At 47.5% G+C, this 21,758-nt stretch overlaps 1 protein-coding gene across 4 annotated transcripts in view; it reads left to right on the plus strand.

Annotated features, from left to right (window-relative positions):
• The window catches only part of celf2 (cugbp, Elav-like family member 2), a 714,069-nt gene that overhangs the window by 51,485 nt on the left and 640,826 nt on the right, over window positions 1-21,758 (plus strand). For 2 of the 4 annotated variants that reach the window (XM_078419503.1, XM_078419504.1), the window contains exon 2: window positions 6,817-6,901. The exons of 1 other annotated variant lie outside the window; for it this stretch is intronic. The gene's annotated coding sequence lies outside the window, so the exon portion shown is untranslated. Of the gene's footprint in view, window positions 1-6,816; window positions 6,902-8,284; window positions 8,353-21,758 lie in introns of those variants that run through there. One more of the 4 variants, XM_078419507.1, reaches the window with a different exon arrangement.

Below are 21,758 nucleotides of genomic sequence, written 5' to 3' on the forward strand. Positions count from 1 at the left end.
CTCTCGTATCCCAAAGAACCGTGGAGAGCTAGATAGAGCTCTTAAGGATAGCGGAGTCAGGGGGTATGGAGAGAAGGCAGGAACGGGGTACTGATTGAGAATGATCAGCCATGATCACATTGAATGGCGGTGCTGGCTCGAAGGGCCGAATGGCCTCCTCCTGCACCTATTGTCTATTGTCTATTGTCTATTGACTTGTCTGTTAATTGGCCTCAGGTTATACTGTATATATTTATCTCTCTCGGGTTATTTTTTTTCACCCAGTGAGTTGTGAATCTGTGGAATTCTCTGCCACAGAAGGCAGTGGAGACCGATTCACTGGATGTTTTCAAGAGAGAGTTAGATTTCGCTCTTCGGGGAAGCTTGTATACACTGGAATTTAGAAGGATGAGAGGGGATCTTATCGAAGTTTTTCCTCATCTCAGTTCTAAATGGCCGACCCCTTATTCTTAAACTGTGGCCCCTTGTTCTGGACTCCACCAACATTGGGAACATGTTTCCTGCCTCTAACGTGTCCAACCCCTTAATAATCCTATACGTTTCGATAAGATCTCCTCTCATCCTTCTAAATTCCAGTGTATACAAGCCTAGTCGCTCCAGTCTTTCAACATATGACAGTCCCGCCATTCTGGGAATTAACCTAGTCATCAGCCAGTCATGCAGAGTCTAAACTTTCGAGCTTGGTGACCAAAAAGATTGGTGAGGGCCCTGCTGTAGACTTTATATACATTGGGATTTCAGCAGGGCATTTGACAAGTTACTGCACGGTATACTGCTCTGGAAGTTTAGAGTGCATGGGATCCAAAGAGAGACAGATGAACAGATAGAAAATTGGCTTCATGGAAGGAAGCAGAAGGTGATGGTGGAAGGTTGTGTTTTGGACTGGAGGCCTGTGACTAGTGGTGTGCCTCAGGGCTCGGTGCTGGGCCCGCTGCTGTTTGTCATCTACATCAATGATTTGGGTGAGAACGGACATGAATGAATGAATGAATGAATGAATGAATGAATGAATGAATGAATGAATGAATGAATGAATGAATGAACAAGTTTATTGGCCAAGTATGTGCACATACAAGGAATGTGCCTTGGTGCTCCGCTCACAAATGACAACACAAACATACAGTTAACAATTAAGAATAAAGCATAAACACATCAAAACAATAAGGATACAACATTACGGTCTAAACATGTGCGTGAAAATAAACCAGAGCAAAAAAAGAAACGACAGACTTTTGAGTAGAACTAGAATTGAGTAGTACTTGGCAAGATTAGTAAGTTTGCAGATGACACAAAGGTGTGTGGTATTGTAGATAGTGAAGGTGGTTGTACAAAATTGCAGCAGGATCTTGATCGATTGGCCATGTGGGCTGAGGAATGGTTGTTGGAATTTAATACAGAGAAATGTGAGGGGTTGCATTTCGGGAAGACTAGCATGGGCAGGACCTACACATTGAATGGTAGGGCTCTGGGGAGTGTTGTGGAGCAGAGGGATCTAGGAGTGCAGGTGCATGGTTCCTTGAAAGTAACGTCGCAGATAGATAGGGTGGTCAAAAAGGCTTTTGGCACGTTGGCCTTCTTCAGTCAGTGTATTGAATATAGAAGTTGGGAGGTCATGTTGCAGTTGTATAAGACATTGGGGAGGCCACATTTAGAGTATTGTGTTCAGTTTTGGCCACCATGTTACAGGAAAGAAGTTGTCAAGCTGGAAAGGGTGCGGAGAAGATTTACGAGGATGTTGCCAGGACTCGAGGGCCTGAGCTACAGGGAGAGGTTGAGCAGGCTGGGACTCTATTCCTTGGAGCGCAGGAGGGTGAGGGGAGATCTTTTAGAGGTGTACAAAATGATGAGAGGAATAGATTTGGTAAGCGCACAGAGTCTCTTGTCCAGAATAGGGGAATCGAGGACCAGAGGACATAGGTTTAAGTTGAGGGTGTAAATATTTAATAGGAACCTGAGGGGTAACCTCCTCACACAAAGGGTGGTGGGTGTATGGAACGAGCTGCCGGTGGAGGTAGTTTTCTCTGGTTTCTCTGCCCCCTCGACTGAAGTCTATTGAGGGCATGCAGCGTAGGTTTACTAGGTTAATTCCCGGTATGGCGGGACTGTCCTATGTTGAACGACTGGAGCGGCTAGGCTTGTATACACTGGAATTTAGAAGGATGAGAGGGGATCTTATCGAAACATGTCAGATTATTAACGGGTTGGACACGTTAGAGGCAGGAAACATGTTCCCAATGTTGGGGAAGTCCAGAACCAGGGGCCGCAGTTTAAGAATAAGGGGTAGGCCATTTGGAACGGAGATGAGGAGAAACATTTTTCAGTCAGAGAGTTGTGAATCTGTGGAATTCTCTGCCTCAGAAGGCAGTGGAGGCCAATTCTTTGAATGCATTCAAAAGAGAGCTTGATAGAGCTCTTAAGGATAGCGGAGTCAGGGGGTATGGGAAAAGGCAGGAACGGGGTACTGATTGAGAATGATCAGCCATGATCACATTGAATGGTGGTGCTGGCTCGAAGGGCCGAATGGCCTCCTCCTGCACCTATTGTCTATTGTCTAAGTCTGAAGAAGGGTCCTGACCTGAAACGTCACTTATCCATGTTCTCCAGAGGTGCTGCCTGACCCGCTGAGTTACTCCAGCACTCTGTGTCTACCCAGGGTAATTACTATGTCCGTGTTGCGAGCATAACAAAATAACGAAGGGTTTAACAGATGCTCCTGCATACTATTCAATCTCCAATCGTTGATGTATTTTTGCTGTTTTTTAACATTTAGCCATATGCAAATGATTTACACAGGAAATTTCACATTGGCAACGGCAGAATTGACGTCAATTTTGAGAAAGATTTAACTGTAATATTGGCGTGTCGAATGGAGAAAATTCCAAACTTTTCTTCACTCCTGCCAGATCATTCAAAGCCTTGCTCTTATTAATACGCATTGTGCCATGCAGAGTTTAGGGAAAGTGGGCAAACTGGATTAGAAATTCAACCTTCGTTTTACTGGCTAAGAACAAGATAGATTAACATAAACTCATAAGTGATAGGAGCAGAATTGGGCCATTCAGCCCGGCAAGTCTACTCCGCCATTCAATGGTACTAATGAAACATAGAAACATAGAAACATAGAAAATAGGTGCAGGAGTAGGCCATTCGGCCCTTCGAGCCTGCACCGCCATTCAATATGATCATGGCTGATCATCCAGCTCAGTAACCTGTACCTGCCTTCTCTCCATACCCCCTGATCCCTTTAGCCACAAGGGCCACATCTAACTCCCTCTTAAATATAGCCAATGAACTGGCCTCAACTACCTTCTGTAGCAGAGAATTCCACAGACTCACCACTCTCTGTGTGAAGAAATGTTTTCTCATCTCGGTCCTAAAAGACTTCCCCCTTATCCTTAAACTGTGACCCCTGGTTCTGGACTTCCCCAACATCGGGAACAATCTTCCCGCATCTAGCCTCTCCAACCCCTTAAGAATTTTATATGTTTCTATAAGATCCCCCCTCAGTCTTCTAATTTCCAGCGAGTACAAGCCTAGTCTATCCAGTCTTTCTTCATATGAAAGTCCTGCCATCCCAGGGATCAATCTGGTGAACCTTCTCTGTACTCCCTCTAAGGCTAGAATGTCTTTCCTCAGATTAGGAGACCAAAACTGCACACAATACTCCAGGTGCGGTCTCACCAAGGCCCTGTACAACTGCAGCAGAACCTCATGAAGAATCTGGCAAAGTCCTCTCCCTGATATATCCATTGACTTGGCCTTCTGTGGCAATGAATTCAGATTCACCGCCCTCTGAGTAAAGAAATTCCTCCTAGTCTTCCTAAAGGAACGTCCTTTAATTCTGAGGCTGTGCCCTCTGGTCCTAGACTCTCCCACTAGTGGAAACATCCTCTCCACATCTGCTCTATCCAGGCCTTTCAACTCTGTTTCTGAAACTCAGTTTGAATTTCACCAGTGGAGTTCTGCGTCCATTTGCCACCAAGCAGTGCGCTTGCCATGTACAACAGAGAATACATTTCTATCCTGCTGACTCTTGTGTCAAAGGGCAGCCATCCTTTGCAAGCAGTAGACTAGAGACAGTGGTGCGTTTGGGATAGCCAGCAGCCCACACATTGTATGTCTATGAAAGGGCACAGAGTGCTGGAGTAACTCAGCGGGTCAGGCAGCATCTCTGGAGGACATGGACAGGCGACGTTTGGGGTTGGGACCCTTGATTTCAGTAGGGAGGAAAAAGCTGGAAATGGGGTCATAACGTCATAAGGTCATGCGCGAGGAGCAGAATTAGGCCATTCGGCCCATCGAGTCTACTCCGCCATTCAATCGTGGCTGATCTATCTCACCCCTCCTAACCCTATTCTCCTGCTTTCTCCCCATAACCCCTGACACAGATGATAGGTGGATCCAGGCGAGGAGCTTGTACGTTCTCCCTGGGACCACGTGGGTTTTCTCCGGGTGCTCCGGTTTCCTCCCACACTCCAAAGACGTGCAGGTTTCAGAGGTTAATTGGCATCGGTTAAGATTGTAAATTGTCACCAGCATTTGGGGTAGAGATCGCTGGTCGGCACGGACTCAATAGATAATAGACAATAGGTGCAGGAGGAGGCCATTCGGCCTTTCGAGCCAGCACCGCCATTCAATGTGATCACGGCTGATCATTCTCAATCAGTACCCCGATCCTGCCTTCTCCCCATACCCCCTGACTCCGCTATCCTTAAGAGCTCTATCTAGCTCTCTCTTGAATGCATTCAGAGAATTGGCCTCCATTGCCTTCTGAGGCAGAGAATTCCACAGATTCACAACTCTCTGACTGAAAAAGTTTTTACTCATCTCTGTTCTAAACGGCCTACCCCTTATTCTTAAACTGTGGCCCCTTGTTCTGGACTCCCCCAACATTGGGAACATGTTTCCTGCCTCTAACGTGTCCAACCCCTTAATAATCTTATACGTTTCGATAAGACTCGGTGCAGAGTTGTTAAGCTGAGCAGGACAAGTTTTTTTACACAGAGGGTGGTGAGTGCGTGGAACACGCTGTGGGGAGTGGGAGTTGAGGAATATACAATGGTGGTATTTTAAAGACTTTTGGATAGGCACATTGAATTAAAAATAAGAATTTCACTGGCCGTTTGCACATTTGACAGGAAAGCACCATTGATATGCAGAGAATGGAGGGATATGGATTACAGGCAGGAAGAGTGGGTCTTGGTATCATGTTGGGCACTGACATTGTGGGCCAAATGGCCTGTTGCTCTGCTGTACTGTTCTGTGTTCTAGCAGATGTCTGTAGCCGACGATGAGAAGTTGCTGAGAGGAAGTTACCTGCCGAATATGGGATCCAACTTTGCCAATTTAGTTTTAGATTCATTTAGTTTAGAGGTACAGGGCAGAAACAGGCCCTTCGGCCCGCCGAGTCCGTGCCGACCAGCGATCCACGCACATTAACACTGTCCTGCACACACTAGGGAAAGTCTACAATTTTACCGAGGCAAAATTAACCTACAGAGCTGCGCGCCTTTGGAGTGCGGGAGGAAACCGGAGCGCCCGGAGAAAACCCACGCAGGTCACTGGGGGAAAGTGCAAACTACGTACAGACAGCGCCCGTAGTCAGGATCGAACCTGTGCCTTTACTGCTGTGAGGCAGCAACTCTACCGCCGTGCCAATTTTGACTGTAATGAAGGAACAAAGCAGCAATTTGTGTACAGAAAGCGACCGTAAATACCAAATAGTAGATGTTGGTGAAAGCAAATGTTTAAATAAAAAACAATATCTGTTAAACTCTGTTTAAATGCTGCCAACCAGATTTGTACACTCACGCTCCACCTTGTTTCTAATTAAAATTTTCACGGACTTCCACTGAGAAATTAAAATGACAGCATTGATTATAAGCACAGGTTGATTTAAAACAGAGATTGACATGTTCTTGATTAGTACGGGTGTCAAACGGTTATGGGGAGAAGACAGGAGAATGGGGTTGAGAGGGATTACCAGGTGCCAAAGAGAAAGATCTCCAATTGTTCCCGGGGCAGTCGGTGAACTAACATCTACCTCATTGGTGACCCTCGGACTATCCTTGATGGAAGATAGTCCAGATTGATTCCTGGGATGGCAGGACTTTCATATGAAGAAAGACTGGATAGACTCGGCTTGTACTCGCTGGAATTTGGAAGATGGAGGGGGGATCTTATAGAAACGTACAAAATTCTTAAGGGTTTGGACAGGCTAGATGCAGGAAGATTGTTCCCGATGTTGGGGAAGTCCAGAACAAGGGGTCACAGTTTAAGGATAAGGGGGAAGTCTTTTAGGACCGAGATGAGAAAGTTTTTTTTCACACAGAGAGTGGTGAGTCTGTGGAATTCTCTGCCACAGAAGGTAGTTGAGGCCAGTTATTTGGCTATATTTAAGAGGGAGTTAGATGTGGCCCTTGTGGCTAAAGGGATCAGGGGGTATGGAGAGAAGGCAGGTACGGGATACTGAGTTGGATGATCAGCCATGATCATATTGAATGGCGGTGCAGGCTCGAAGGGCCGAATGGCCTACTCCTGCACCTATTTTCTATGTTTCTATGTTTCTATGTTTCTATGAAGCCGGACTTTACTGGCTTTACCTCGCACTAAACATTCTTCCCTTATCATGCATCTGTACACTGCTGACGGCTCGATTGTAATCGTGTATTGTCTTTCAGCCGACTGGTTACTGCTCAACAAAAGCTTTTCCTTGTATGTCGGTACAACTGACAATAAACTGAAACGGACCAAAAAAATAAGTGTCAGTAAATTTACAGCGAAACAATAGTTTCTCCTCTTCTGTTGTTCCACCAGGGCCTGGGTAACTGTGGACACCACCCCAGCATCTCTGTAGACAAGACAGCAGGAGGGAACCACACCACGCAAGACTACACTGCAGGTAACACCACCTGTTTATGGAGTTGTACACTTCAACCTGCATGGGTCAAATCAATGGTTGTTGGGGTCGCCAACTGTCCCGTATTAGCCGGGACATCCCGTATTTTGGGCTAAATTTGTTTGTCCCGTACGGGACCGCTCCTGTCCCGTATTAGGCCCGTGGGCCACTGTAGGCCGGGACAGTGTAGGCTAACGGAGTGTGTTCGGAGAGCGGGGCCGAGTGTGTTCGCCTAACGGAGGTTGCGTAGCAACCCGCCTCCCGGCCCTGAGTGGCTGCCACTGGTGGAGCGGGAGCACGTGGCCACTGGCTGGGTGAGGTCACGTGGGGCGCGGGACGATGATGTCGCCTTGTCCTACATTGTCCGGGCCTACAATGTCCGGGCCTACAGTGTCCGGGCCTACAGTGTCCGGGCCTACAGTGTCCGAGCCTACAGCGCCATCCGGGCCTACAGTGTCCAGGCCTACAGCGCCATCCGGGCCTAATACGGAACAAGGCCGGTCCGATATGGGACAAACCAATTTAGCCCAAAATACGGGATGTCCCGGCTAATACGGGACAGTTGGCAACCCTATTTCAGAGACCGCTGGGCACGGCGGGGGGTGGAATGTACCCTCGTTAAGGATTGTAAGGCAGTCATTTGAAAATGCAGTGTTTTGGATAACTTGACAATTTTTGTACTCTGGTGATGGGTGTGTTGCCATGGTTTGGCTTTGTAAGTATTATTTTTTTATCGTAATTGAATGAATTATTTTGGATAACCAAAACAAAACGCTTCGCTGTTCGACACACACCGTGCTGATGGACAATGTATTTTGTTCTTGCCCCTTGTTTCAGGACTTTAATAAGTGTGGACGTCCTGTGGGAATAACTCAGCTGAAAATATTTGTTTTCACAAATGTCATCCTTCTAGAAATGCTTCTGCTGGAAGCCGATGATTTATCTTGGCTAGTGGGCATCTCAATTATTTCCCAGGCACTGACCAATTGCCTCAGCATGAGCTCGAGAAAATAAATGTTTATTTTAAAGAAACACACATTAGTCTACGTAAAGGTGAATAACCATTATCTTAATGATGAAGTTAATATTCAATCAGGTTTTCCTAACCAGATGTGAACATTTAGTTTTGTTTAGTTCAGCTTGGTTTGGTTTAGTTTAGAGATACAGCGCGGAAACAGGCCCTTCGGCCCACCGAGTCCGTGCCGATCAGCGATCCCCGCCCGCTAACACTATCCTACACCCACTAGGGACAATTTACATTTTTACTGAAGCCAATTAACCGACAAACCTGCACATCTTTGGAGCGTGGGTGGAAACCGGAGCACCCGGAGAAAACCCACGCAGATCACGGGGAGAGAACGTACAAACTCCATACAGCCGTAGTCAGAATCGAACTCGGGTCTCTGGCGCTGTGAGGCAGCAACTCTGTCGCTGTGCCACTACGCCACCTTCAGGTTTGTAACTTTGTCGGCGTCAAAGCGTGGCGACACTTGTGTACGGCTGAGGTGAGGTCTGTTACATGGATTTACCAGGTTGTATCCAAAACAAAGCATTTCAAGCTGCCTTCTTCTTCTTGCGCGTGGCGTGCACAGCCTAACGGTGTAGGCCGAGGGTAGACATTCAGGCTAGGGCAGCAGCAGTTGCTGGGTGGATGGCCTTGATGCCACCAGGGAGAAGCCTCAGTGAGCGGTCGTTGACGATGTGTGGGATGGTCTGGTCTGGACGTCCGCAGTCGCAAGCAGGGCTGTCTGTCTGTCCTCCCCCACTTGTGCAGGTGATGGGCTGTTCTTGCTTGGAGGGCGCCGATCCTGTTCAGGGTTGGCCATTGCTTGCGACGGACGCCAAATCCAGGTGGTCTCGCTGTGGGGTCTGTGATCACCTCTCCGTTGTTGGCGTTGGTATCTTTCCCTGCTCTGCGCCACTCAATCTCGGGGGTCAAAGTCTTCCAGGGATTTGGCTGAAGACCAGAAGGGTTTGTGGGACTTCAGGCGCATGTTGGGCAGATTGTTCGATTTAGCGTGGATGGGAAGGTCAGGGTTAGCCTCGATGGTGCACCAATCTGTCAACATCCTCTCCCTTCAGCGTGTGCTGGGAGGGGCGATGGGAGAGAGGGCGGGAGATTGCAGCCTTCACCTGGTCCAACCTATTTCGACTAATGCAATCAACCTGACATGCACAATCAATTTCAAGCTGTACACAGGCACAACAGGTAGTACATGGAGAACTATACCAGAGTGCTGAATACATCTTATAGCATTGGAGAGTTTCAGTTACACAGAAAGTGCAAATAAATGTTTTTAAAGTGCAAGGTGCACAATGGGGCAGGTTGGAAGATTGGGACTCCCCCCTAGCTTACGGGAGGACCTTTCAATCGTTTGATAGCAATGAAGAAGTTGATCCTGAATTTGGTTGTTTCCTGCTTTCAATCTTTTTATCTTCTTTGTGGAGGGCGAGGGAAGAGGAGAGAGTCCTTGAAAGAAACAAGCAACTGCAGATGCTGGTTTACACAAAAGGACACAAACTGCTGGAGTAACTCAGTGGGTCAGGCGGCATCTCTGGAGCGAAAGGAAGGGTGACGTCTTTGGGTTGCTCCCTTCTTCAGACTCTTTCCCGACCTAAAACGTCACCCATCCTTGGTGCCGCGCTGTTTTATGTTCCATGTGGGAAGTCCCGTAAATTATCCGGTCTGAACTTGTCTCGCTTCAGTACAATACAATACAATATATCTTTATTGTCATTGTACAGGGGAACAACGAGATTGGGAATGCGTCTCCCATACGATGCAATAAATCAATTAGCTAGTCAGTATTCATTTAAACAACCCAACGAAGCAAATTGGAACAGTTTTAAAACAGAATAAAGTGCAAGTAGATCTGTGCCGGTTCGCTGTGTGATGTGACCATCCGGCTCAGCAGGACCGGTTCATAGCAGCTATGGCCCTGGGGATGAAGCTGTTCCTGAGTCTGGAGGTGCGGGCGTAGAAGGCCTTGTATCGTCTGCCCGATGGTAGAAGTTCGAACAGACTGTTGCAGGGGTGTGAAGAGTCTTTGTGGATGCTGGTGGCTTTTCTGAGGCATCGTGTGTTGTAGATGCCCTCCAAGGCTGGTAGCTGTGTTCCGATGACAAGAATCTAGATATCTGACAGTAACGTAGAGGTGGCAATAATCTAATCTGTGCTCATTCCAGTGCTCACAACACTTTGCAAACTCAGTAAACTTTACACTGGCTTGAGCAATGGGAATAGCAGTCTCAATCGCCCTGACAGGACTGAGTCAGGATGAGTAAACCCATCCATCACCAACAAGAGTTGATGCTTCAATCACTGCCCGGGCCTTTTGTCCTCTTAATAATCTTAACTGGAGTGTGATATCTTCAAAATCAATAGCGTTTGATGGGAAGAGAGAAATAAAAGATTGGTGAGGCAGGTGTTGGAGGAAGACAGCTTGATTGCACACGTGTGTAGTATGATTTGAGATGGACACCAAAGGTTGGAGTAACTCAGCGGGTCAGGCAGCATCTCTGGAGAAGAAGCAATGGGTGACATTTCGGGTGGAGCGCCTTCTTCAGACTTGGGTCTCGACACAAATTGTCACCTATTCCGTTCTCCAGTGATGCTGCCTGACCCGTTGAGTTACTCCAGCATTTTGTGTCTATCTTTGGTGTAAACCAGCATCTGCAGTTCCTTCCCACACATACCAGCATGCACAAAAAGACTTTCACTGTATCTGTATATCGATAACAATAACCCAATACCAATATCAGACTCTGAACCCCCACCTACATGCCAGTGCTATTAATCATTAAGGTCAGAAGGAATAGGAATAGAATTAGGCCATTCGGCCCATCAAATCTACTCTGCCATTCAATCATGGCTGATCTATCTCTCTCTCCTAACCCCATTCTCCTAGCCTTCTCCCCGTAACCCCTGATGCCTGTACTAATGGATAATAATTACATGGATAGGACAAGTTTGGAGGGATATGGGCCAAGGTGGGACTAGGGTAGCTGGGACAAGTTGGCCGGTGTGGGCAAGTTGGGCCGAAGGGCCTGTTTCCACACTGTATCACTGTATGACTCTATAATCAACCTGTACTAATTAAATGTAAGGGTGTTTCTCCACAACACAATGGAACATAACATCAGGGCCCAGGTACCTAGAACCTGGTTGAAACTGAATCAGTAACCCCTAAGAGTCAGTATTTGGAGATGGTACTGTGTGTCTCTGACTGTCCTTTACAGTGTCATCAGTAACTTTTAGTTACTTCTGACTCCAGCTACTTTTGTATTAATCTTTAGAGAAACCTAGCTTAAACTGACCCCCACAAGGCAATCAAATGGCAGACTGCAGCATACATCCATGACCTTGGAATCCAAATATTGCTGTTCAATTTTTTCCCATTATAATCCTGGCCATAAGTGATAGGAGCAGAATTGGACCATTTGGCCCATCAGGTCCACTCCGTCTTTCAATCATGACCGATCTGTCTCTCCCTCCCACCCCCATTCCCCCTGCCTTCTCGCCATAACCCCTGACACCCGTACTAATCAAGAATCTATCATTCACTGCCTTTAAAACACCCATTGACTTGGTCTCCACAGCCTTCTATGGCAAAGAATTCCACAGATTCACCACCTCTCTCTCCATCCCTCCCCCTTCCCAGTTTCCCGACCGGTCTGACTGTCTCCGACTACATTTCATCTCTGTTTGCTATGTTGTCCCTTCTCCCAGCTCACAATGATCTATTCTACATCTCCCTTCATCTCCATCCCCTTAGTCCTGTTTTCACACCTTACATTTCCTTTGGTACGGGTGTCAGGGGTTATGTGGAGAAGGCAGGAGAATGGAGTTGAGAGGGAGAGATAGATCAGCCATTATTGAATGGCGGAGTGGACGATGGGCCGAATGGCCTAATTCTGCTCCGATCACATATGGACTTATGGAAGACTTGAATCATCCTGTCACCAACTAGAGAGCAGTCCTGACCTCCCAGCAGGTCAGGCAGCATCCCTGGAGAACATGGATAAGTGACGTTTCAGGTCAAGACTCTTCTTCAGACTGAATGAAGTCTAAAGAAGGGTGCTGACATAAAACTGATGATAAGAGTCAGGAAGTTATAATGCAGCTCTTAGATTTTGGTCAGGCTGCATTTGGAGCGTTGCATACAGTTCTGTTCGCCCGATTACAGGAAGGGTGTGGAGGTTGTGGAGGAGGTGCAGAGGAGGTTTACCAGAATGCTGCCCGGAGTATTAGTTACAAAGAGAGGTTTGTACAAATTTTGATAGTTTTCTCAGGAACGCCAGTGGTTTGACAGAAGTACATAAAATACGAGAGTCATAGATGAGGTAGAAAGTCTGAACCTTTCTCCCCCCCCCCCCCCCCCTCCCCCCCCCCGTTAGAAATTGGGCGGTCACGGTGGCGCAGCGGTAGAGTTGCTGCCTTACGGCGAATGCTGGGACGGAGACCCGGGTTCCATCCCGACTGCGGGTGCTGTCTGTGCAGAGTTTGTACGTAAACCGAAGATACAAATTGCTGGAGTAACTCAGCGGGACGGGCAGCATCTCTGGAGAGAAGGAATGGGTGACGTTCAGGGTCTAGACCCTTCTTAAGAAAATAAAAAGTAATAATCTGTTTCTGGCATTTCTTCCTACACAATTTATTTTATGTTGTTTAAGACTCCAATCATTTCATCTTTAACCACCTTGAAATCTTTGACCTGAAGGTGTAAATGTGTAAAGGTCTGAAGGTGTAAATCATGTAGAAGTGTGAAAACGCACGTCTCCAGATTCACGAGGAGTTTCTTCCCAGCTGTTATCAAGCAACCAGTGAACTTCCTACCACAACCAGAGAACTACAATAGCTACCTTTTTGGTGACCCTCCCTCGGACTATCCTTGATCGGACTTTGCTGGCTTTCCCTTGCACTAAACGCTTTTCCCTTATCATGTGTCTACACACTGCAAATGGATAGATTGGAATGGGTAGGAAGGAACTGCAGATGATAATAGACAATAGGTGCAGGAGGAGGCCATTTGGCCCTTCGAGCCAGCACCGCCATTCAATGTGATCATGGCTGATCATCCTCAATCAGATGCTGGTTTAAACAGAAGATACTCGCTGGAATTTAGAATACTGAGGGGGGATCTTATAGATCTTATAGAAACATATAAAATTCTTAAGGGGTTGGAGAGGCTAGATGCGGGAAGATTGTTCCCGATGTTGGGGAAGTCCAGAACCAGGGGTCACAGCTTAAGGATAAGGGGGAAGTCTTTTAGGACCGAGATGAGAAAACATTTCTTCACACCGAGAGTGGTGAGTCTGTGGAATTCTCTGCCACAGAAGGTAGTTGAGGCCAGTTCATTGGCTATATTTAAGAGGGAGTTTGATGTTGCCCTTGTGGCTAAAGGGATCAGGGGGTATGGAGAGAAGGCAGGTACGGGATACTGAGTTGGATGATCAGCCTTGATCATATTGAATGGCGGTGCAGGCTCTAAGGGCCGAATGGCCTACTCCTGCACCTATTTTCTATGTTTTCTATGTTTTCTATGCTGGAGTAACTCAGTGGGACAGGCAGCATCTCTGGAGAGAAGGAATGGGTTGAGGTTTCAGGTTGAGAAGGGCTCAACCCTCGATTGTAAACATGTATTGTCTTTCTGCTGTCTTTTTTTAAGACTGGAGATCACGCGACAAAAGCCTTTTCGCTGAACACGTGACAATAAAAATAAACTTCACTCAACCCGAGAGAGAAATGAACACGAGAAAAGTCCACAGAAACTTGGGCGACACAGGGACATGGATCATGTGCAGCCAGAGATTAGTTTATCTTGGCATGATGTTCGGCATGGACATAGTGGGCCAAGGGGGCCTGTTCCTGTGCTGTAATGGTCTATTTTCTAAGTGCCTTTAATGATACGTCACGCTCCAAACATCCTACAGCAAGTTAATTACTTGTTGGAGTGTAGTCACGGTTGTAAGATTAGAAATGAGGCAGCCAGTTTTCAGACAACGAAGTACCTTGCACCATGATGAGATAATAACCAGACTGTTTACATACTGTATGAAGAAGAAATATTGACCAGGGCACCAGAGGGAAATATAGAAACAAGGAACTGGCTTGCCAAGGAAAAACACAAAGTGCTGGAGTAACTCAGCGGGTCAGGCAGCATCTGTGGAGAACATGGATAGGTGACGTTTCACAGAGTGCTGGAGTAACTCAGCGGGTCAGGCAGCATCTGTGGAGAACATGGATAGGTGACATTTCACAGAGTGCTGGAGTAACTCAGCGGGTCAGGCAGCATCCCTGGAGAACATGGATAGGTGGTGTTTCGGGTCAGGATCTTTCATCAATCTGAAGAAGGGTCCCAACTTGAAACTTCAACTTGAAACGTCACCTCTCCGTTTTCTCCAGAGATGCTGCCTGACCCGCTAAGTTACTCCAGCACTTTGAGTCTTACCAGAGGGAAATAGCTCTTCAGTTGGGCGGTCACAGTACTGCAGCGGCAGAGTTGCTGCCTTACAGCGAATGCAGCGCCGGAGACCTGGGTTCGATCCCGACTACGGGTGCTGTCTGTACGGAGTTTGTACGTTCTCCCCGTGACCTGCGTGGGTTTGCTCCGAGACCTTCAGTTTCCTCCCACGCTCCAAAGACGTGCAGGTTTGTAGGTTAATTGGCTTGGTAAATGTAAAAACTGTCCCTAGTGGGTGTGGGATAGTGTTAATGCACGGGGATCGCTGGTCGGCTTGGACCCGGTGGGCCGAAGGGCCTGTTTCCGCGCCGTATCTCTAAACTAAACTAAACTAAGTTCATTTTATGAGATATTTTAGCTGTCGAGAAAAGTAAAGGACTATTCTTTAAGTTCTCTTCTGAAAGACAGCTTCAGCAGTAGTCATGGAAACGTGCGTGCAGCCCCGAACCAGGCCTTCAGCCCAACCCACTCATGTTGACCTAGATGTCCCATCTAAGCTAGGCCCATTTGCTGCCGTTTGGCCCACACCCCTCCGAACCATTCATGTCCATACCCTGTGTCTTTTCAATGCTGTTAGAGGACCTAAATGCTGTTATCTACCTGCTCTAGCAGCTCATTCCATATATCCACCACCCTCAGAGAGAAAATGTTACCCCTCAGGTTCCTATTAAATATTGTCCCTTTCACCTTAAACGTATGTCCCCTTGTTTTTGACTCCCCCCCAGCCTGGGTAAAAGACACTGTGCACACACCCTCAATGGTTCAGTGGGCCTTTATTCATCACAGATGCAACTGCAGAGTGAAAGTCTTTTTCCATATATTACACGTCCGGGCCCCGCCATTTTTGGCGCCATCTTTCAAACTCCAAAGTCTGGTCGGCCCGCGCGCTCGATGTACTGGAACAGTTCCTGCCAACCGACGTCCTTGTCCTTCTCCTCTCCTCTCCTCTCCTCTCCTCTCCTCTCCTCTCTCTCCTCTCCTCTCCTCTCCTCTCCTCTCCTCTCCTCTCCTCTCCTCTCCTCTCCTCTCCTCTCCTCTCCTCTCCTCTCCTCTCCTCTCCTCTCCTCTCCTCTCCTCTCCTCTCCTCTCCTCTCCTCTCCTCTCCTCCCCTCTCCTCTCCTCTCCTCCCCTCCCCTCCCCTCCCCTCCCCTCCCCTCCCCTCCCCTCTCCTCTCCCCTCCCCTCCTCTCCTCTCCTCTCCTCTCCTCTCCTCTCCTCTCCTCTCCTCTCCTCTCCTCTCCTCTCCTCTCCTCTCCTCTCCTCTCCTCTCCTCTCCTCTCCTCTCCTCTCCTCCCCCAACCTCTCCCTAGAGCTCAGTACCTGCAAGTACTGGTAACATCCACGTAAATCTTCTCCACACTCTTCTTAGATAGTCTAATGCACCAATCTACATACATTAAAAAGGAGCATTTTAAACCTTTGTACTACAGATGACATCAATGAACGTTATCTTTAATTGTGAAATATTTAACAGTGTTGAGGAGTTTGAGGTGAGGATTGGCACGTTGGTTGTGAGTAATCCGACAATGATTTGAAGCCTGAGCAATGTGTTCCTGAACTGCCTGCGTGGAAAAACCGATTAATTTATTAAAGACTTTGAAAGCTGACTGACTGGCATACTTCTTATTGAATGTGTCAGTTCACCGTGAGACACAGATTGGGGGGATGGAGTTGCTACTGCCAGCCAAGGCACTCAGGGCGGCACGGTGGCGCAGCGGTAGAGTTGCTGCCTCACAGCGCCAGAGACCCGGATTCGATCCCGACTACAGCTGCTGACTGTGCGGAGTTTGTACGTTCTCCCCCGTGACCTGCGTGGTTTCCTCCGGGTGCTCCAGTTTCCTCCGGGTGCTCCGGTTTCCTCCCGCACTCCAAAGATTTAAAGATTCGTTGGTAGATTGGCCTTCGGTAAAAATTGTAAATTGTCCCTAGTGTTGTGGATACAGCTAGTGTACGGGGATCGCTGGTCGGTGCGGACTCAGTGGGCCGAAGGGCCTGTTCCCACGCTGTATCTCTAAAGTCTAAAGTCTAAGCTGCATTAGTATAAAAGGCAAAGAACTAACAGAGTCCCCGACATCTGAGCCCCTCTCTCTCTCTCTCTCTCTCTCTCTCTCTCTCTCTCTCTCTCTCTCTCTCTCTCTCTCTCTCTCTCTCTCTCTCTCTCTCTCTCTCTCTCTCTCTCTCTCTCTCTCTCTCTCTCTCTCTCTCTCTCTCTCTCTCTCTCTCTCTCTCTCTCCTCTCTCTCTCTCTCTCCTCTCTCTCTCTCTCCTCTCTCTCTCTCTCTCTCTCTCTCTCTCTCTCTCTCTCTCTCTCTCTCTCTCTCTCCCTCTCTCCCTCTCTCTCCCTCTCTCTCCCCTCTCTCCCTCTCTCCCTCTCCCCCTCTCATCCCCTCTCCTCCCTCTCCCCCCCTCTCTCTCTCTCTCCATGGAAGGAAGTACTGAACAGAGAAATGTTGAATGTGCCAGTGCTCACTGTAGTTGAGCTTATTTTAGTTTAGTCTAGTTTAGAGATACGGCACCGAAACAGGCCCTTCGGCCCACCAGGTCCGCGCCGACCAGCGATCCCCGCACATTAACATTATACCTCACTCACCAGGGACAACTTACAATTGTACCGAAGCCAATTAACCTACAAACCTGTACATCTTTGGAGTGTGGGAGGAAACCGGAGATCATGGAGAAAAACCCACGTGGGTCACGGGGAGAACGTACAAACTCCGTACAGACGGCGCTCGTAGTCGGGATTGAACCAGTGTCCTCTGGCGCTGTGAGGCAGCAACTCTGCCGCTGCGCCACCGTGCCGCTCTGTAGTGTCACTCAGTAGAGTGCCAGCCACCACCCGTTGGTCGCCCCGGTCCCGTTAGAAACATAGACAATAGGTGCAGGAGGAGGCCATTCGGCCCTTCGAGCCAGCACAGCCGTTCAACGCGATCACGGCTGATCATCCACAATCAGTACCCCGCTCCTGCTTTCTCCCCCTATCCCTTGATTCCGTCAGCCCTAAGAGCTGAATCTAACTGTTGTCTGGCTCTGGGAATGATGTTAATTATATGGTGGCTGTACAGTGAGCTGCCACCTGAAATCAATGAGCCAGTCAAACCTCACACTAGATAATGTCAATCGCATCAAGCGCCTTTGTAAATGTGACCATCAAACCCACTTTCGCATTATTAAATCCCTTTTCCTTTGCATGCAGGAAGAAACGATGGATTATTTTGAGAATACAGAACCAAACAAAAAAAATCACATATGTGAGCTTGCGTGTGTGTGCGTGTGAGTCAGCATGTGTTTGTACATGCATGTGCATGCAAGTGTGCATGCGTGCATGTGTGTGCGTGCGTGCATGTGTGTGTGTGCATGTGTGTGTGCGTGCATGTATGAGCGTGCGTGTGTGTGTGTGCGCGTCACGTGTGCTAGTGTGTATGCGTGAGTGTATGCATGAGTGTCCCATGCTTGTGTGTGCATGTACATATGTTGTGTGCTGTGGTGTGTGCATTGGTCCTTGATGATGCTGCTGGCCTTGCCGAGGCAGCGTGAGGTGTAGATGGAATCAATGGAAGGGAGGTTGGTTTGTGCGATGGTCTGGGCTGCGTCCACATTTCTCTGCAGTTTCTTGCGGCCTTGGATAGAGCTGTTCCCAAACCATGATGCGATGCATCCCGATAAAATGCCTTCTACGGTGCATCTGCTGAAGTTGGTGAGAGTTGATGGGGACACGCAGAACTTCCTCGGCCTTCTAAGGAAGTAGAGGTGTTGGTGTTGGTGTAGTTTCGTGGCCATTGCCTTGAAGTGGGTGGTCCAGGATTTGGTGGAAGTGGAAGGGAATCTGATAAATAAAGGATATAAAGTCAGATGTGAGAGGAAACCGGGGTGATATTCTCTCGGAGAAAACAAATGTAATGTTGTTCCGAGGGCAATTCTGTGGTGAAGAAATGTGAACCCAACTCACGAGCATAAGGTTGGGTTTGTGGAAGATGCAGAAGGCCTTAATATGAAGAGCTCAACAATAAAAAAAAATAAACCTTGGTTCAAATGTTGAGTTATATCAGAGATTTGGGATGAAATGAAATCATAACATGTGTGATCTTTGTGCTCTCATAAGAGCAATGTCCTTTTATTCTGAGGATGTGCCTTTTGGTTCTACACTCTCCCAATGGTGGAAACATCTTGGGAACAGAGAAACAAAAACATAGAAAATAGGTGCAGGAGTAGGCCATTTGGCCCTTCGAGCAGCACTGCCATTCAATATTCTTCTTTCGTATGTCAACTACAACAATCAAAAGTGGCAATTGGTGAGGTAAGTCCCTAATTGGAGGTTGTCAAGTTGGGATAGTGAGCAAGGAGGTCCTGTCAATATGATCATGGCTGATCATCCAAAATTAGTATCCTGCTTTTTTTCCCCAAGCCCCTTGATTCTGTTAGCTCTAAGAGCTAAATCGAACTCTCTGGAAAACATCCGGTGAATTGGCCTCCAACTTCTCCACATCCATTCTGTCCCCAGTCTTGCAGTTCAGAATCTTTGATAAGGACATGGGCATGCAGGGACTGGGGGCCTATGGATTAAATGTAGGCAGATAAGAGTTGTCCTTGGCATCAAGGTTTTGTGCAGACATTGTGGGCCGAACGGCCAGTTCCAGTGGTTAGTTTGGAGATAGTGAGTAAACAGGCCCTTCGGCCCACTTAGTCCAGGCCGACAGCGATCACCCCGTACCCTAGCGCTATCCTACACACACGAGGGACAATTTATAATCTTTACAGAAGCCAGCTAACCTACAAACCTGCGCGTCTTTGGAATGTGGGAGGAAACCGGAGAACCCGGAGAAAACCCACGCAGGTCACGGGTCGAACGAGCAAACTCCGTACAGACAGCACCCATAGTCAGGATGGAGCTCGGGCCTCTGGTTCTGTAAGGCAGCAACTCTACCGCTGCGCCACCCGGATTGCACTGTTCTACGTTCTCTGATGTTTTTGTTTTAATTCATTCTTGGGATTTAAATTATTCCCAAGGCCAATTTTTCCAAGCTTTCCCCAATATATCCTACGTAATGAGGATAGTTCAGAAAACTGTCGAGAGTCAATGATATTAAATGGATTCGCCAGACAGGGTAAGCAGAGCAAATTACCTTCCCTGAATAATATATTAATAAACCAGATGGGTTTTTACAAAAATCTGGTTGTTTCATTTTCATTGGCATTGGTTTTAAAAACTGAAGTTAAATTCCCTAATTGGGACTTGAACTCATGCCTCTTGATTATTAGTCAAAGTCTCGGGACTATTAGTCCAATATTAGTTGAATAATTTAACTACTACATCACCTCTCCTGACAGATAACATTCTCTCCCCGTGACCGCGTGGGCTTGCTCCGGTTTCCTCGCACATACCAAAGACGTACAGGTTTGTAGGTTAATTGGCTTTGGTAAAAAAAATTGTAAATTGTCCCTAGTGTGTGTAGGATGATGCTAGTCGGTGCGGACCTGGTGGGCCGAAGGGCCTGTTTCCGCGCTGTATCTCCAAAGTAAACTAAGCCAAACCAATTTATTATCCGCTAATGTGTTTAATGCAACTTGTCGAAGGTGACATAGTTTGGGATATCAGCCAGTCAGTCTGCCTATGAATAACTGTACGCATGCCATTGGCCTTCCTTATTGAAGAGACACAGGGAGCATCACCAAGATCTGAAGAAGGGTCTCGACCCGAAACGTCACCCATTCCTTCTCTCCTGAGATGCTGCCTGACCTGCTGAGTTACTCCAGCAGTTTGTGAATAAATACCAAGATTAATGTATTCTTTGCTATTCAGCCAGGAAGTATTGATTCAGTAACAACAGTCCTGTGTTTTCAGATGATGTTTAAGAATAACCTTTTCATGGAGAGTTAATCCCCTTTCCATCTTTAAGGAAGCATTAATGAACTGTGATTTTTGAAGAAAACCAAATCAATATTTTTACCCCTTTCTCTCGGAACTTCTACGGAACGCAAAGGGCTTAATAGCTGCCACTTTGTATTTAGGGCCAAATTATCCTGAGCCAGAGTCAAGAAGATGCAGTATTGTAGTAGATGTCTAGGAAGGAACTGGTGATGATGGTTTGTACCGAAGGTAGACACAAAGTCCTGGAGTAATTCAGCGGGTCAGGCAGCATCTCTGGAGAAAAGGAATAGGTGACGTTTTGGGTCGGAACCCATCCTCCGAATCATCACGATTCTGAAGAACGGTTCCGACACGAAACGTCACCTTTTTCCCCTTTCTCCAGAGATGCTGCCTGACCCGCTGAATGACTCCAGGGCTTTGTCTGTCTTGCGATAAATGTACATTGCTAACTGCTCTGCCCAAGATCATGAGAAATTGCAAAGTTCACAAGTTATAGGAGTAAAATTAGGCCATTCGGCCCATTGATTCCACTGCACCATTGAATCAATAGACAATAGACAATAGGTGCAGGAGGAGGCCATTCGGCCCTTCGAGCCAGCACCGCCATTCAATGTGATCATGGCTGATCATTCTCAATCAGTACCCCGTTCCTGCCTTCTCCCCATACCCCCTGACTCTGCTATCCTTAAGAGCTCTATCTAGCTCTCTCTTGAATGCATTCACAGAATTGGCCTCCACTGCCTTCTGAGGCAGAGAATTCCACAGATTCACAACTCTCTGACTGAAAAAGTTTTTCCTCATCTCTGTTCTAAATGGCTTACCCCTTATTCTTAAACTGTGGCCCCTTGTTCTGGACTCCCCCAACATTGGGAACATGTTTCCTGCCTCTAACGTGTCCAACCCCTTAATAATCTTATACGTTTCGATGAGATCCCCTCTCATCCTTCTAAATTCCAGTGTATACAAGCCTAATCGTTCCAGTCTTTCAACATATGACAGTCCCGCCATTCCGGGAATTAACCTAGTGAACCTACGCTGCACACCCTCATCATGGCTGATCTCTACCTCCGAATCCCATTTTTCTAACTTCTCCCCATAGCCCGTGACACCCGTTCTAATCAAGAATTTGTCTACTCTCTGCCTTAAATATCCACTGAGGTGGCCTCCACCTCCCTCTGTGGCAATGAGTGCCACAGATTAACGGCCCTCTGACTAAAGAAGTTCCTTCTCTCCTTTCAAAAACTGTGCCCTTGTCGATACAGTCCTGAACATCACACAAAGCAGCCTCTTCTCATATTGATTCCCATCTATACTTCCTCAAGTAAGCCAGTGAACATAGGCAAAGAACTGCAGATGCTGGTTTACACCAAAGACAGACAAAGAGCTGGAGTAACCCTGCGGGTCAGGCAGCATCTCTGGAGAAAAAGGATGGGTGACATATCTGGTTGGGACCCTTCTTCAGACTGAAGGTAGGGGGTGAGATTGAGGTGAAGAGCTACAGGTGAGAAAAGATTGGGGCCAGAAACAAAGGGC

This window comes from Rhinoraja longicauda, chromosome 23, assembly GCF_053455715.1.
Source record: "Rhinoraja longicauda isolate Sanriku21f chromosome 23, sRhiLon1.1, whole genome shotgun sequence".
Classification (NCBI taxonomy): Eukaryota; Metazoa; Chordata; class Chondrichthyes; order Rajiformes; family Arhynchobatidae; genus Rhinoraja; species Rhinoraja longicauda.